This window comes from Sceloporus occidentalis, unplaced genomic scaffold (assembly GCF_023333645.1).
Source record: "Sceloporus occidentalis isolate IW3139 unplaced genomic scaffold, rSceOcc1.0.p SCAF_51, whole genome shotgun sequence".
NCBI classification, from domain to species: domain Eukaryota; kingdom Metazoa; phylum Chordata; class Lepidosauria; order Squamata; family Phrynosomatidae; genus Sceloporus; species Sceloporus occidentalis.
The window spans coordinates 1,401,341-1,418,380 of NW_028317031.1; positions in this window are offsets into that span (position 1 = coordinate 1,401,341).

Below are 17,040 nucleotides of genomic sequence, written 5' to 3' on the forward strand. Positions count from 1 at the left end.
TAGCACGGGCTTTATACGGGCATGTGACACAAGAGAACCGGATGGGAGGTATCTATTCCAAAAATACGCATGGTGTGCTTATTTACCCAAAAATAAAGTAAATAAAAACACACTTTTTAAAGGCAACGTAACACTTTTACACTAATAGGCTATATCTGGAGTAGCCAACAGGTAGAAGTTTACATTTTCTATTAATAGCAGCTCCCAAGATCCTCAGGCAGGCACAGTGCTGTTGGAGATATACCTAGTGTACCAGGTTTTTATTCTCATTCCACTATGCAAAATAAAAACACTAATCGCCAATGTCTGTAAGGACCAGATGTGTATGGGCGTTACAGCTCCAACGTGAATGGATTTTAAATCTATATGGATCCAGCTGTTTATGGATGGATTGGCATAATAACTCCCCAAAATCACATAGCCTCTCTACATTTCACTTCCACCCCAATTTATAACATACACATTTTCACAATAAAGAAATTATGTTATGGTACAAACATATGGAATATATGAAGTGGATAACAGACGGCACACATTAGCTCTAGAAATTTGTCCTTCACTTTATTGTTTCTGATTTATTAATCAAGGCGCTTCTATGCACGTGGCAGCCGTTAAATGCCCAAACGCATCCAGCTCACCTGGCACCTTTACAAAGGAGCACCAGGATCTGCCACACGGAGACGGCTGCCCAGGTCACGTGTTCAGACGCATCCACCCACCTGTTACCGTACTGATGATTACACCAGAACGCCCACACCTCACTTTAACCATTTCTGTGCCACACACATCCCGTACAGTTCGTTTCAGGCTGCTTCACATCAGCTCTCCGCAGACCGGTCTTCACACTAACCTTGCAGCAGACAGAGCTTCACATCATCGCTGCATGCCCACCCCATTCCCTGTCTGCTGCCCTCTTCTACTGCATCCTGGCAGTGCCACTGGTGCCATGCCTAGGAGAAGGCTGGCACTGAGGAGACAATATGCGGGGGGCGGCTACATAAAACCAGGCTTTATTCAGAATCAGGGTCGTCATTTGCCCCTCCCTCAGGCATACTTACCCCTCCTGTGCCAGATCCTGCAGCTCAATAGTGCATTAGGGTCAGGGGCAGCGCTGGAGTGGAAGGAGCTGCCTGGTCCTTATTGCGCTGTGTGTTGCTGCAATGCTGCCGGGGAGGGGCCAGCGCCGGCACATCTCCCCCCTTCTTACTGTTTACATCACAGTAGCACTGAGCAGCTTCAGCTGTTTGTATAAAATCATATCTAGTAGTCACCCCTTGGTCACTGACTGGATCCACAGTCCGATGTCTTGGAACTCACAAGAGAAACCCAGAGCTTGATATAAGTGGGATTTCCCTTACACGTTAATATTTTACACCATGTAAAAATGAGGTCAACATTTATAGTGAAGGAGGGAAATATTAAATAAGATTTAAAGGGGTAATTTCCCCAAAACAAAAGCCAACCATAAGTATTGGTAAGGTGCTCAGGTCTTATGCATGCCTAATAAGCTCCTGTGGGTCGCTGTCTGGGCCCCTGGCTTGCAGGGATAAGGCAGTGAGGGATTTCCACTGCAACCCTTGCCTGGTAGGACTTAAAAGAAACCAGGTTGTTATCCTGGGAAAGCCCCATTTAAAATCATTACATATGATTAAGATGATGTATGTTAGATTATCATATGAATGATTATTACATGAAAAGAAATTGAGACATCAGAAATCGGATCTCATTTGGCTGCAGGGCAAGGTTGGGGGTCTGGCCAAGCTCATGCCCTGGTTCTGATGGCTCGCCCACCTGTAGGCTGTAGCAGTATGAATCCTTTGGTGATTTGTCAGGTCAACGCTAGATTACAGATACTGTTATTAATAATAGTCTTAGTCACCGACTGGGACAAGCTGGGGCTGGAAGTCCAGGAACCTCCTGGTATCCTAGTTAAATATTACAAAGAAACCGTGGCATAGGTAAGAAAACAGCAGTTTTATCCTGGGATATCTGCACTCGCAAGTAAAGTAACCAGACAATATTATGCCAAAATATTGATAAGAATCGGGCAGCTCATTCAGTCAGACACAAGCTATTTACCGCTACTATTTAATATGATAACCTTGCACTGTTTTGTATACCTTTTATTGGGCAAACAGAGAAAAATATGTAAAAGATAAAAGTTTTCGGGACTCTGGGACCAATACAAGGCATCAACTTTGATAAAGAACAACAATGTACAAACTTTTATTCTATGGCTAGTACATTATTCCCCAAATTATGGGTTTATTTATTAAACTGTGAGTTGTATTTGTGTTGAGTTGCTAAAGCCCATGGCATTAAATGGGTTACACCGCTAGCTAATTCCTGCTCTAAAATACATCCATTTAGGTTAAATTAATAATCTTCACACTTAGCAGACATTTTGGATTACTTTAAGGATAGAAGATGGTTTAACTTGGAATTTTGTGTTGATAAAAACTGTGCTTTATAGTCTGCAATTTTCTCATGTAAAATGTAAACTTATTTGTAGAAAGGCTGAACAGAATGTGGAAGCAATGTGATATGAGTGGTAGACTGTGATGTCATGTTCTTCCCCTTAATGTGATAACATACATTGCCCTTGAAGTGCCTCATTCCTGCCCACTTTGTGTATGTTCAATGCTCTTTTTGGCATGCATAGCTTTAAAACTAAGAGTAATAAACATCTAAAATATTTTTTTATGGTTTTATATTGAAAATCATGTATTCAGAAAAAGGAATCTGTGTTCTGATTTAGTTGGTACCCATTATTGTCTATTAAACTTGTAAAATACATGTGAAAATGTGCAAATAACCACAAATAACCACAAAAAGGTAGGGAACCATAAACCCTTGCCTCGCTATAGTTTGCCTGATGGCTCTGTCCCTGTTTTATATTTACTGGGAATGTTGGCTATTGCAGTTTATAAACCGGTTCGACCATTTTCTCAAATCCCTATCATGTTGTGCTTTTGCATTAGCTTTTATGAAATATTTTTACAGCCTTTTTAAACAAGCTTTATGATTATGTTTCTGCTAATTGTGATTCTTAGAGGGCATATCAGACGTTTTGGTCACAGGTCATCTACATTCTTACTTCTTGATCAGTAGGAAGGAAGAGCGAGGAGAATCACAGCCTGAGCTTTGGTGAGGCTGGCTCAACCATTCTGCACAGTAGGAATGATCACAAGTTCTTTTATCTGTTTGTAATTGTTCAAAAACATGCAAGGCTTTGTGCTTTTTTAACATACATCAATCTTTTTGCAAGCTGATGGCGTCGCTCCTTGGTTCCTCCGGTGATGCTGTGCAAAAGTGAATAGGTCTTAAAGTGTCTTTTTGCCAAGTAGACGTCCATTAGGATGATTTCCAGTACATGTATTCTAATGGATAAATGACGCCTTAACATTGAGGCCTGATGGCATCTGGTGTTCGCACAGAGCAGAGGAGCTGCTTAATGTTTTGCCACAATCCAAACTGATGGAGAAACAGTCTACAGAAACGTTACTGTAACCTTATAGATGGAGCTGTTTTAATTCTAGCTGCTTCTTAGAAGGTTGATGCTTTTATATGGTCTTGCGCAGTACTCTACAGACCTAACCGTGAAGTGGGTACATTTATGCGTTATATCGTGTATAGTGTGGCAAAGTGTGGCGAGTATAAATGAGCTTCATGGCAGCATGATGGGAACTTTCTGGCTCCGGAGCCCCCTTACAGGAAGTCCTGCTGATGTCGCTGTTTAAGGGCTAAAAGATTTCATCTACAATTGATTGTAAGATGAAAAGAATATATACATAAATTTAGACAGTTTAACCAAGGTACCAGTTTTCTTGGTGCAACATCTTCTAGATGCCAGTCAGGGATAATGCTATAGCTCTAGGTCTGTCAGAGTTAATATCAATGTTTGCCCTAAAATCACAGATTTTTATTGAAATGTCACCTGGAATAGGCAGATACAGAAAAGGCTGCTTCAGAATATGCTGGAATGTCACAAACAACTACAGTTATGTAGTTGTTTGTGACACTGAAGTCTTCAAGGGGGGGTTGTGGCCAAAAGGCACAATACCCCCTCCCCCACCAAAACATTGAGTCTTCAAAACCAGTGCGCAAAAAACAACTTAAACAAGTATGAAGTGCATGATTCAATCATAGATAATAATATATTTTTTAAATGTCACAATATTAAGGATGCTGATCTCATGCTGGGGTCTGTTAAGCTATCATTTATTTTCAGAGTACTTCCCTGTTTTACCACTAGGTGGGGCTATTGACTGTGTAATAACACAATTACTTTGTTGTTTGGCATAGATGTTTGTATTCTTGATGTGCCAGATATTACTAGGAGCTGGTACTATAAGGGCATGAAATTACAATATATACAGTCTCCGCCCCTGTTACAGGGTATAGAAACCACGGTGGGGTGAGAGGAGCAAATCATCCCGCTTACTCATTTTCTTGCCTTAAAATCTAAAATAGAAAAAAATACATTTTGTGTGCCTTGTGCAATATAATCTACACCCAGCAGATGTCAGCAAACTATATTGTTTACATGCAGCTAGTCTGTAACCTGCCATAATATTTTGTAAATAATGACTAGGAAAATTACTTTTTATTACTGGAGAGAAATAGATCCATGAGGGAAGTATACAAGGGATAATTACATAATTCTGGAAATGGAGAGCGTAATTATGGGAAGCAAGACATTAAAGTATAAGGCATGGAAAAAGTGATCTAATTTAAACAGAGGAGGCAGGTAAGGAAGGGGGATCGCTCGTTTAACAATATTCAATAGATATTTTTTTCAGATATATATACACTCTGACATCTAAAAAAATACATTTTTTCTTTTCCCTGTTTGCACATATTTGAGGTTGTTGGCTCCTAATCAGTCTGGTTGCAGCTTGCTGTCCAGGGGTTAAATGGGAGGAGGTTTAATTGCACCTCCCCCATCACATTAATAAGGTTTTGGTAGCAGTATAAACTGCTTTGTGTGCCCACTATGTAGGAGGTGAGAGTAGGTTCTCACCCTATTGAGAGTGTGCCTTGATGTGGCGGGTGAGCTTAATTATGCTTTGGCCAATTCATATAACCAAAACCTCTCATTTATATTATGTTTATATATTTGTTACCAACTTTATTAGGGTGAGAAGCGCAGACAGTATTTTGTTTTTTGTATCTAAAAAAATATCAACAGAACTTAAAAAGTGGTGCTGGGTGAAATACGTTATCTTTAAAGGACCCTGTTTAACACTGTTGGGTTAAACCCTAACCCTGGAACTCTACTGCCCTTTATATAACAATAAAATATGCTGAAATGTTAGGGATTTTTGGTCCTAAAACACATTGTCTTATATTATATAAGTGCTGTTTGAATATGCCATAATTATACGGATGCCTTGTACTTAGAACTGGTGGGGAGTATAGGTAGGTGGATGTGCTATGAGCCGGGCCAGAGCACCAGATCTGAGGTTGGTAATGGCTTCTTTCACCTGGGGTGAGCCTGGCGTTAATGTTTTTTTGTGTGGTTACAGGGCATTTCTGAAAGTGTCCAGGACCTCCTCTAGACAAGACCATCTATTCGTGGCCATTCTCTTCTTGGAAACTGAACGATTTTAAAGTCCAGGCCAAGCAATTTGATGAATCCTTAGCAAGGATTTTGGCAAGGTAAAAACAGAGGTTCTTTGAATAATCTAGTACAAATTGAAAATCAAAGAATAATCCAGTAGTTGTCTGCAGAGGGGTAAAAGGAGGTATGTCCACAGTGATGCCATAGTTATGAAGATGTTCTTATTCACAGAGCGCTTTTGAATGAGGGATAGACTAGGGAATAATAATTGGGAAACACTATTTGTCTCTATGGCAAACCATAATGTAAATACTTTTTAAATACATAAGGAAAGTGAGAAGAACATGGATAGGAATGAGTGTGATGTTATTCAGAATCAGTCTCTATGTAGTAACATTTTATTGGTGGTGGTTGATGTTGTGAACCTTGTCATTTTCTATGTAATGGAAATGTTACCAGTACAAAGTACACCTTTTGAAATTATAATAGAAATAATAGCATTATTGTAGCGTTATCACTTTTCAACCTAGTATTTTAGAGGGAACTGATTATGTGCCTGTTTCCCTGTAGTTATTTTGTTGCGCCAGTGTGGACGGACCCAGCTGGCAGAGCACATGGGGCAGAGATCTGGACGCCTGAACACGCTGGCACTGATTCCCTACATGCTAAGGTTAGGTTAATGAGGGAAAGAACATTCTGCCAGAAAATCTGTTTGTGTGAAGTCAGCGTAAATGCGATTAGTAGGCATCTAGAAGTGCATGTCTATATCTTATTATAATTATGTGTGCACGTTATCTCATTCATTATGAATATATGCACATGTGCCCGTCATTTACCGGACAGACCCCTTCCCTTCAGTACCCAAATCACCTTCTTCCTATTTTTTGTGAGAGGTAAAATTCTTTCATGTATACAAATTTAACACAATATTCTATAGACCTGGAACTCACAAAAGCACCTGTGTATATATTCTAATCCTGTATACAAGCAGGCCGTCTAATCTAGACCCTAAAGCCTGGTCCTGTATGGAGTTTATTAGACAAGGTTGATCAGAGCCGGCCCTTGCATGGTTCCCAATGGGTCCACGGGATCTCTTTAATTTCACGTTTTTGTGCAAATCGTTCCACTGCAATGTTATTTTATAAAGTGAGCTTTCACCCTTTCTCTCATTTTGTTACAGGTATGTTTGTAGTGTATATAATTGTGTACCGCATGTCATATCGTTTACTTTTGAATTTACAGAGTGTTTTTCTTGTACAGTTAATGTTAAAATGTATTTTTTTCTATATATTCTATAATTAACTCACTAATTACTTTGTCTATTCAATCAGAATCTGGAAAGTTATTCTGTATGTTGCCTCTTCCCTTGGCATGCATTAACAATATGTAATCAACCCCATTTTCATTTTTGTTCAGTGTGTGTTTTTACAGCTTCATGACATCAGCTGGATTTAGAATAGCGTCTAAGTTTGTTCAGCATTTTTAGCTGCTGTTATTAGCATGAAGCAACAACAACGTCTTTCATTTCTAGGTCTGTTTCATAAAATTATGAGATTCCACTCGGTCACCCTTCACAGCATAAAAAATTATCTCTGTGCAAAGAAAAATACCCTGTGTGTAGTTAAGTCAAATAAAATAAAGAATTAATAGTAATTTAACTGATCGGATCAACCTGCACAGCTCGTGGTGAGGTTCTTTGTGAAGGTTCCCTCTTGTCTGTTTTATTTTAGAGGAGACAAATTCATTAAATATACTTTCACAGATGGTCATCCAGCACAGCTTAGAGTACAGTTTTATTTAAAGGACTCTCATCCGTGCCTTGGGAAATGTTTACAAACAGATGTTGTCTTCTGTCTGGGACATATCTTATGAGAACAAATTTAGTCCTTTAGATTTGGTAAATAAAATAGAAACAAAATAGCCTATAAACTTATTTCCAATAAGAATTTGATTTTTAAAGTCCAGCAAAGATCCTTGTCTGAAAAACCTAAAATAAAGCAGTGTTAGATGAATGTAGAACGATCACATATGGTCCTTATTTATAGCTAAACATTGCTTTGCAGAACAGAACATGTAATACCCGCCCTGACATTTCACATGCAGGCACTACTAGATTTTGGAATGGTTTATAGCAGAGAAGGATTTCCAGTGGAAGACCCCGTGTTTCTTAATCTGCCCCTCCCTGGCGTATGTGTGTTGACAAGGGAAACTCATTCTTATAATGGTACAATAAATTAAGTTCATATGGTGTTTATTTATTGTTTAGTGTACTGGAGAAGCCACAAGATTTAAGATACGTGTGGGTTTTAACTATTCTCATTCAACGCTTATGACTTTTGCCATGTTGATGTTTCCAGGGTAAATGTCAGGAGATTACGTTACTGATATATCAAGCGGCTTCTATATATTAAAGGAACGGTTTAATGTCCCCGACACCCCCCACTATAAACAAATACATATTAAGTAGCCCTAACCCTGAAACTGAGGATGCAGCCCTGCTGCAGCAGCTGCCCTCCTCCTCCATGTGGCAGAAAGCTGATCCTATGAGTCTAAACAGTCCCCAGCTAGCAGCGTTTTGAAAGAGAGTTCTGAAATGGACTGTAGGTTATTATATAACATGCGCAGAAATGTCTTCTCCTGGATGGTATTAAGCTGGGGGTTGGGAAAAGGGCAAATGTCTATCTTAGTGCACATGGTCATTAGGTAGAATCCCTCTGTTTATACCTTAATGACAACTTCTGGGCCAACTAAAAATATATAGGTGTAACCATTAAGATTATTGAACAATTTGATTTGCTCAACTTCTTGTACAGGTTTAAAAAACATGGCCTTATCCTTTTGAGTATAAAAACCATAAGCCCAAGTATTCTCTTTACCCCTATAAAATCAGACAAATCAAGTATCAAGCCATTCCTGTAATAAATCTACCAACTGGTTATATTACTCAATTGTATAACAATGTCTGTGTGAAAATAGGTAAATATGTTATTGGAACCTGTTGCATCCAATTCTGGTGTGTTTTCAGGTCAGTATGTATATACATGCAAATGTGGGGTTAATTGCTCAGAATGAGGGTGTGAATAGAGCAGAGTATGACGTTCAATAGAACATGTTACCTCAATGTTCTGCCAACACCTGTTAAATAATATTTACACAATTAAATCTGGTCCCATTGAGCAACATAACATCTCAATTACCCAGTCATCCTTTAAAGGTACTCTTCTTCTTACAACCATGAAGTTCACTGTCTAGTATTAGCAGATCAATTATTTTGTTAATTTACATGAAGGTTTAATGACATAAAAGCTACATTGATGCTTTTAAGAGATCTTGTCATTTTTTTGTGTCTCATGACCATTCCCGACAAAAATGAATGTGGCCATGTTTTACGTGATTACAAATTATTTCTGGAAGTATCAAAAAAAATAAAGAAAAATATTGTAAAAGTGGTATTTAGTTATAAATGTGTGATGTTCAGCTCAAAACCACCTCTTAATCTTTATTTTTTAGATTTTTTTTTGCTTTAGGCTTAACAAAGGGATTTTGCTTATCTTGTACGTAGGGTATGACTAACTGTTTCATAAACACAAGCAGCAAGAGGTTACATTACAATGAGTGAACCCGATATTTTGTTGCATCTCGAGTGAGGAAGGGCTGGGTGCATGCAGTTTTAAATGTATTACATGTTATCGCTGGGCGATGTTGCTTTTTTAACCGAAATAAAGGATTATTGAACCTTCCAGATGCCAGATTATTCATAGTCTACCGTTTGTGAGCATGCAATCCCCAATATGTAGAATAATCCAAGAAAGGTACAGGCAGATGTCACAATGTTACTCACACACAAAATTCTGTATAGCTATAAATCCTACCATTCCTTGAGCCAGCAGTTGATAAAAATAACAATTCCTTTTTTCTTAATGTGAAGAGTAAAAAAACCCCCACTAAACAATATATTAATTACAATAGTTTGGTAAGCAGGTACCAGTTTAACATTAATTTATATTGTAGGTCATTTCCTGTCAGTGGGTCATTGTTTTTGCTCCATTTATTTTTATTTTTCAATTATACTACTAAAATATCTATTTCCTATGTATCATTTCAAAGAAAAGATAGCCTGTTTTGTATTTTCCTTGGTTTCAACCAGATAAATAAACCTAAGGGTTTTAGTTAAAAATCACCGGTAGAAGCCTTTTTCAGGTGAAATGCGTTGTGTGCTATCTCCAGAACATTGGCTTGTGAGGGCAACTATTAAAGATACATTTGGATTGAAATACTATACTATATTGTCTGTTTTTAATTTACATATATGAATAATTATTAAGACACAAGTTCTACCTGCAAATTGACATTTGATCTTTTTTCAGGTTATTACATTTTTGTATTTGAGGGTCGCACTGGGCGCATGTAGCTCTTTGTTGTTTTATGGAGGTTAACTAAGACGCCATTCGATGCTTTCATTTTTCCAGATCCTATTAGGGCCTCTGAACCCCACACCTCACTGGAAAGAGTTTGACAAGTAAACAATGTAGCATTAGCAAGTGCTGTGAGAACGCTAGGAGGATCTGAGAAGCCTCTGTTCTGACTTGGCTCTGGTATCCATAGTGGTTCAAAGTGACACAATGAAGGAGAGTTGAGGGGAGATGCCGTTTAAACACTCTGCATTTTCCCACACTAGATATCCTCCGAAACTCAGATATAAAAGGAAGTTATATGCTCGTTCATGTATTGCTGGGAGTGCCAACCCGTGGCTGTAGCTCATTAGCAAAAGAGCTAGATGGGGGCTCGAAGTGCTTCCAAGATCCTATCCTGTGATTTTCAGGTCTCCATGCCAACTGCACATTTCACCCTTTCTGTCTGGGTAGGACAACACACACATTTCTTTGAAAGCTGCCTTCGCATGTAAAGAGTTAAGCTGTATATTTTTTAATATAGATTAAGGCTGCTGTTAGCATTAAACTATGATCATATCCCTGTTTCCAGAGTAACTGCAGGAAGGCTATATGTGTACGTCTGTGATGGCTGGAGCTAAGTTTGAAATTTGGACTGATTGTATGAATATTGAGAACTTGGGGGGCTTGGTTAACTAGTTTGTATTTATGTCAATACATGTTTGCAACCACATCTTAGTGCCTTAATACACATCAGACCTGTGCAAGATGCTATCAACGTGTAGTCAAGGTACCGAGAGACATAACTGTAGTACCAGCACAGAACACTAGATGGCCTTACTTGGCATTATTGCGATGTGTTATGTGTGCTGTAATTTGGAATGCTAAGATCTACAGAGGCTAATGTGCTTCCTTGTGAATGTTGTTTTGTATCTTGCTGTATCATGGTGTGATATTTTCCAAGAAATATTGTTGCAGCAGTAGCTACTTCCTAGAGTGTTGTGTTCTGTTGCACTTGGCATCCAGTTGCTGACCTCATAAAATAGGGAATAACATTGTGATGTTATGAATGAATTATACGTTTGGCTATGATCGCAAAGTGTTTTGTTTATAATGTATTTGGTTGAATCCTCTACGTAGCTAATAACGAAGATGGTTTAGAGTCTGAGTGCATATTTACTGCATGTAAGGCTGCCACCCTGTCTGTAATTAACTGCCAGGAAGGTGAAACCATGGCTTCAGGCCAATCCTAATTATATACAGGGAACAGGATTACAGGTATTTTTTAATGCATGGTGCATCTAGTCTACACATGTTGCAATCCAATCCATGGTTTTATTAGTTTATGGAGTTTATATTTTAGGTTATATTTCTTGCAAATCACTGACTCAGTCTTTTGTCTATAATTTCAGATTCTGTGTTTTTTCGGTAAAGTAATGCTTCTGTTCGATAGTCTCTTTGGAAGTGTTTCACCGGGCCTTTCACAGTCCAGGTGCCCCCCTCATTGTCATGGTTGTCATCAAGCTCCTTCCCTTTACTTCATATGGTACCACTAAAAGGTGGCTCTGTAGCCACATGCTTCATTTGCCTTAAGAAGAATGTGGAACTGCATATTAATTTCTACATTTAGTTTATTTATTGGAGACTTTAAATGATAATGTGTAAGTATTTTCTTGGGGTAAAGATGTCAGGCCACCGTTGTGGGGAAACTAAGTGTGTTTTAAGAATTAAAACAGAAGTGCCGCCCTTTGACGTTTTGAAATGTTGGGCGTCATACTAAAGGGATTAGGTGAGTCTACGTTTATTTGCACTCTGAGAACTGGTGCTTTACTTTAATCTGTTTGTTGCTGTAGGGAAAACACAAAAATTATCAAGCTACATGTTATTGCATTGTATAGTTTCCTTTTCACGCCTACAGATATGAAACCAGAGGTGGACAAATTTGGTTTGGATTTAGGAGTAAACCCAAAAAATTAGGAGGCAACACTTTTTTTCTTCCCCAACCCCTGGTCTGCAGTCAAAGGATGTTTATTAGGGCAATAAGACATCAAATCCACATTCTTTCAGTGCTGTGCCACTTTGTACAGTACTGTAGTTAACTCCTTCATGACAAGGGGTATTTTACCACCATAAAGACTCAAGCTTGTATATTTCACTATTATTCTTACACACATGAACACCATACAGACATATGCTAATATTCTGCACGTATGCACATACACATGCTAACACCATACACTAATATACACACTCATGCTATTGCCATACTGTAACATACACATCACCATGCATGCTAACACCACATTCACACACTTGCCAACAACATACACACACTGGCTAACACTATACATCTATAAAAATACACACTCTAACACTATGCACACATACACACTGAATCTGGCACTTCAATACAGTAGGCATACTAACTCTATCACTATACATATACACACATACACACTGACTCTGACACAACATTATACACTCCAATACCCCACTCCCGGTGTCACATTCTTCTGCCATCATGAATATTGCACCCTACACTTTCCTGCTTAAAGCATAGAGTGCTGGATTTACGATTGTGAAATGCCAAATGGCTCTAATATGCCGTCAAGTTCTATGTTTCTATGTAACAATTTATACTGGAGGAGTCTGGCTGAAATCATCTGTGAGCTCATTGTGAACATGGGCAAGGCCATTTAATCTGTGTTACAAAACCCCAGGAAAGGTGGTGAGTAAAAAATAGACACATTTAGGTTTTTTTTAATTATATGGTCAGGGCTTCACTCACATAAAATTCTAGGTGTTATTTACACCCCTTTTCATCCTCGGCATGAGACCTACCGAAAAACATTTCATATTTTAAGCGGTTCATTAAATAACATGATGATGACAGAACCTACTACAGGTATCAGTATCACCAGTTATATAAATATTACGCTAGTGACATTTATAAAAACCATAATTTTCCATGCCCTGTGTAATGGTGATTTTCTATAACACATAAATTGTTATAGCTTGGATTCATGTTGTTTGTACAGAAATTACAAGGCTGCTTATGTGTTTAAATGACCTTGTCCAATCTGATAATCGTGTGATTTGGTTCTCACGTGCTTTGGAATAACGCAGTCCACATTATTTTTTACACTTTAAATTGTAACCTATCAGCATTCAAAATTTCATATCACTCCTCTTTCTTATCTACCCAGAATTTGCTTCTGTATGAGTAGTAGGGGTGTTTTGCTTGTAGTGATAAAGCTTGACAAATAAAAACGCTTAGGTCACTGTAGGAAATTTTCAACCAGAATGAAGAACAGCTTTCTAGTTCTGTATTAAACTATTGTATTGTTATTATTTATTGATATAATTCCACGGTATTCCACGGTACTGTGCAATGGGATATCATACAGATGTCATTTTACATCAAAGTACAGATTCTGTTTATGGTAATGCCAAGCCAATCATTGTAATAAAAAGCAAAAGCCCTCCAAAAAGCAGTATATACAGATATTTGTATTGTGTGAAAGGCTAAAAACACAGAGCACTTAGCCATTAGGGCCGCAATCTTACCCATATTGCCACACACTTGCTCATATGTCTATTATTCAGCCAGTGGCTACACGTACATCATTTGTTATCATCTGTCCAGGTTTCACCTTGACAGTCCTAGAATGGAGTGGCAAGTCTCTGATTCCAGCTTTACCTCTTTATGTCCAAGAAAATGTATAGAACACATGTAGATGGGGCCAACATTCAGCGTGGGCTACAGTATTAAGGCGTGCTTATGACTGAGATGTACTCATACTCTGTATAGCAGAGTAAAAGAGAGTGTATCAACCTTCCTTTTCGTCTCCCAGTCTGGCATGATACACTTTTTGCCCTTTCTGTCCTTTGAGAGACGGAGGGCATATAATGGTTCCCCTGTGATATAGAAGTGACTCGGAAAGCAAATGGGTTTAGTTTACTACTTAATACAGTCAAACTGTAAGGTAATTTAATGTAATCTGTGCACTAGACATTTGCTTGCATTCTTTTATGGAAATAGTTAAATAAAAAGTATGCTGTATTATATTTTATTCTGATTTGTTTAAGCCAATAGTCCCTGGATATAATTCCTGTGTCCCCATGGCTAGTTATTTGTACCACCTTAGAAATAACAATGTCTGGGAGATTTCAATGACTTCTTGGTGGCTCTGTTACTGTTTAACTGCAATGCAGCTACATTCTACTTTATGCAAGAACTGAAATCTCATTTTAACTCTTACTCATTAAATAGGTGTTTTATTCTAAAGCAATGCAATGGTTCTTATCACTGCCTATTATCATGGATACTCTTCTTTCTATAAAGTTCAACTAGTCTGTCTAAAACCTATTATTCTTTTTTATGGATTCTAGTGAAAACTTGTGCCATCACCTTTAGTGCCTGGGGACCAAAATGATTGACAGTGCAGTCAGTGCTGAGTCAGTAGTCATGCTCAGAACACGTTACTGATGTTGATGGGGATTTATTTTCCCTTAAAGAGACCTCTGACATCCTATAAACTTATGTAACTTTATATTGAGTTCTATGTAAGTCCAATGAAAGGTCTTCAACTAAAGACTTTTCTCAGCAATATCCATTTTTAATTTTTCTTAATAAATACCTATGAACAACATGCATTTTGCATGTGATCTGTTAAAATGTTAAATGTTAAAGCCCTCTGCTTTAAATAAAGTTAACTGATTTATTTATAATTACTGCATATTTCGTAGACTCATGGGCAAGTTTATCAGATCATATAAAATCGCTGAAAATGAATGAACTAAGAACTTGATGTAAGTTCTATCTTATTGTAAATTAGAAACTACCATGCTTATGTACCATGCGTGAAGCGACCTACTTTCATGTTCACTGGATTTGCATGATACTTCCTTCCAAGTTACTCTTGAAGAAACTGATTTTGGTTCAGGAAGCCTTAGAAAAGGGAGTAGAGGAGTAACTTGGCAGCAGTGAGAACCAAAAAAGTTTAATCTCCAGAAGAAATATCTTTAGGGTCCCAATAGTACCACTCTCCCCTTTTCTGGAGGGTAAGTCAGGCTTGGCAAGCTTTGGCAGGTTGTAAACTAAGAAAGGGAAAATGTCTCAACGCCCAAGTTTCCCAAGCTCCTCTATATAGGGCTTTTGGTAATTTGAGGCAATGTACCCTTCAAGAATCAGGAATCAGACAGAAAGCACAGGTCCTGGACAAACAGGAAAAAAAGCGAGATTAGCTTAATCAGAGAACAGAGTTTCCAGGTGTGACTAGAAGCTTTAAGAGAATGGTAGAAACCAAATGAATAAGTGACACCTGGAAGTGCCTGCCCAGGGCCCTTGTCTGGGGCCCTGAACCAGTGTGTGTGTATGGGGGAGCCACCTATGGTCTTCTCTCCTGTGTTTACAAGCAAAATGCAAGCAATGTAAGGTGCCAGAGGTATCATTGGGTTGGAAATAAAAAATGGTTAAAGCAGAACAAGTACTAAAAAACAATGGTGCAAAATATACCATAAAACCTAGCCAGATATGGCAATATTGTTGTGTACTTTGTTTACAAACTTGTAGTGAGAACACTCCGTAACGCGTGAAGCATCTTATTGCAAGTTTACTGCGGATAACACTTTCAAAACTCCTTGCACAAGGGCACATTGTTGAGTCAGGCATGTGGGTTTGGGCCTGATTTACACAACTTGTAAGAATATAAATTACTGCTCATGCTGTCACTTCACAGACAAGATATTGAAATCAGAAGCATCTTGGTTAATCCATCACAACCTCATTTTTATATATATATGAATATGCAAATATAAAAAAGGAAACAGTGTGGCGAAAGCAGACGGCTGTTTTGCCTACATTTTGTGTAAGATGTCACACCCAAGCATAACTAAATGAATTTGTAGTTCATTAACATTCAGGTATGTCTTTTTATTTATAGAGTGTAGAAACTTATTTTCGCGCAGTATTTTCCACAGGAAATGTACTATGCTGATACAGCTAGTTTACTCCTATTCTTTAGTCATCAAAAAATAAAGCGGATGGCCAGGGCCAAATGGGTATGGCCAATATGCTGGTTGAGCTGCACTCTCCCACTAGATGCTTTAGCAAGGGTAGTGATGGTCCCCTCCCTTCATACAGCCATATTTAACTCTGTGAGGCCTCATTGGCCCAGACCTAATTGAGCTGGATGAGGAGGGGGTGACAGAAGGCAAGATGCCTCCTGCACTGAGAAGGAGTATGATCACTATCTTGTACAAACAGAAAGTTGAGAAATATGACTCAAAGAACTGGCTTCCCACCTGCTTCCTTAATGTAGACCACAAGATGTTGGCTAAGGTACTTGCTTACAGATTGCAGTCGAATATTGGACAGATCGTCCACCCTGACAAGACCTGCGGCATTTCTGGCCATAAATAGCAGACACAATCCATTACATAGTGGACCGCAAGGTCCCGGCTGCTCTGGTAAGTCTTGACCAAGAAAGAGCTTTTTATCATTTATCCCACAAGTTTATGGATAAGGACCTGCAAAGGTCTGGCTTAGGAGAGGTGTTCTACTCATACATCAAGCGCATGTATTGAGACATTTCCAGCCTGATATTAGTTAACAACTGGTAAACTGACCAATTTCCAGTTTGTTCTGGATTCAGAAAAGGCTGCCTTCTTCCACCTCTCCTTTTTGTCTGTTACATAGAGTTCTTTCGAGACTGCATCAGATAGAATGCTGAGATGAGAGGGATCACCATGCCAGGAGGCAGGAACAAGGAAGAGATAAAGACCTCTGTCTACATGGAGGATGTCATAGTCTCCTATGCAGATTGCCAATTAGTTTTTGCACTCATCCTGACATACAAGGACTTTGGCAAAGCTGCAGGAAGTCAGGGACCATGCTCTTCAGGACTGCCCTTCATCATTGCATCAGACTTCACTGGAGTCTGGTTTGATGAAGATGAATTGGCCAGAAGAGTTGGGAGAGAAGAATAGTAAAGTCAAACAGCTGATTGGACTATGGTACAGCATATATCGAAGATGGGAAATCTATGATATCTTATAGATTGACTTAATTGCAACATAGTTTTG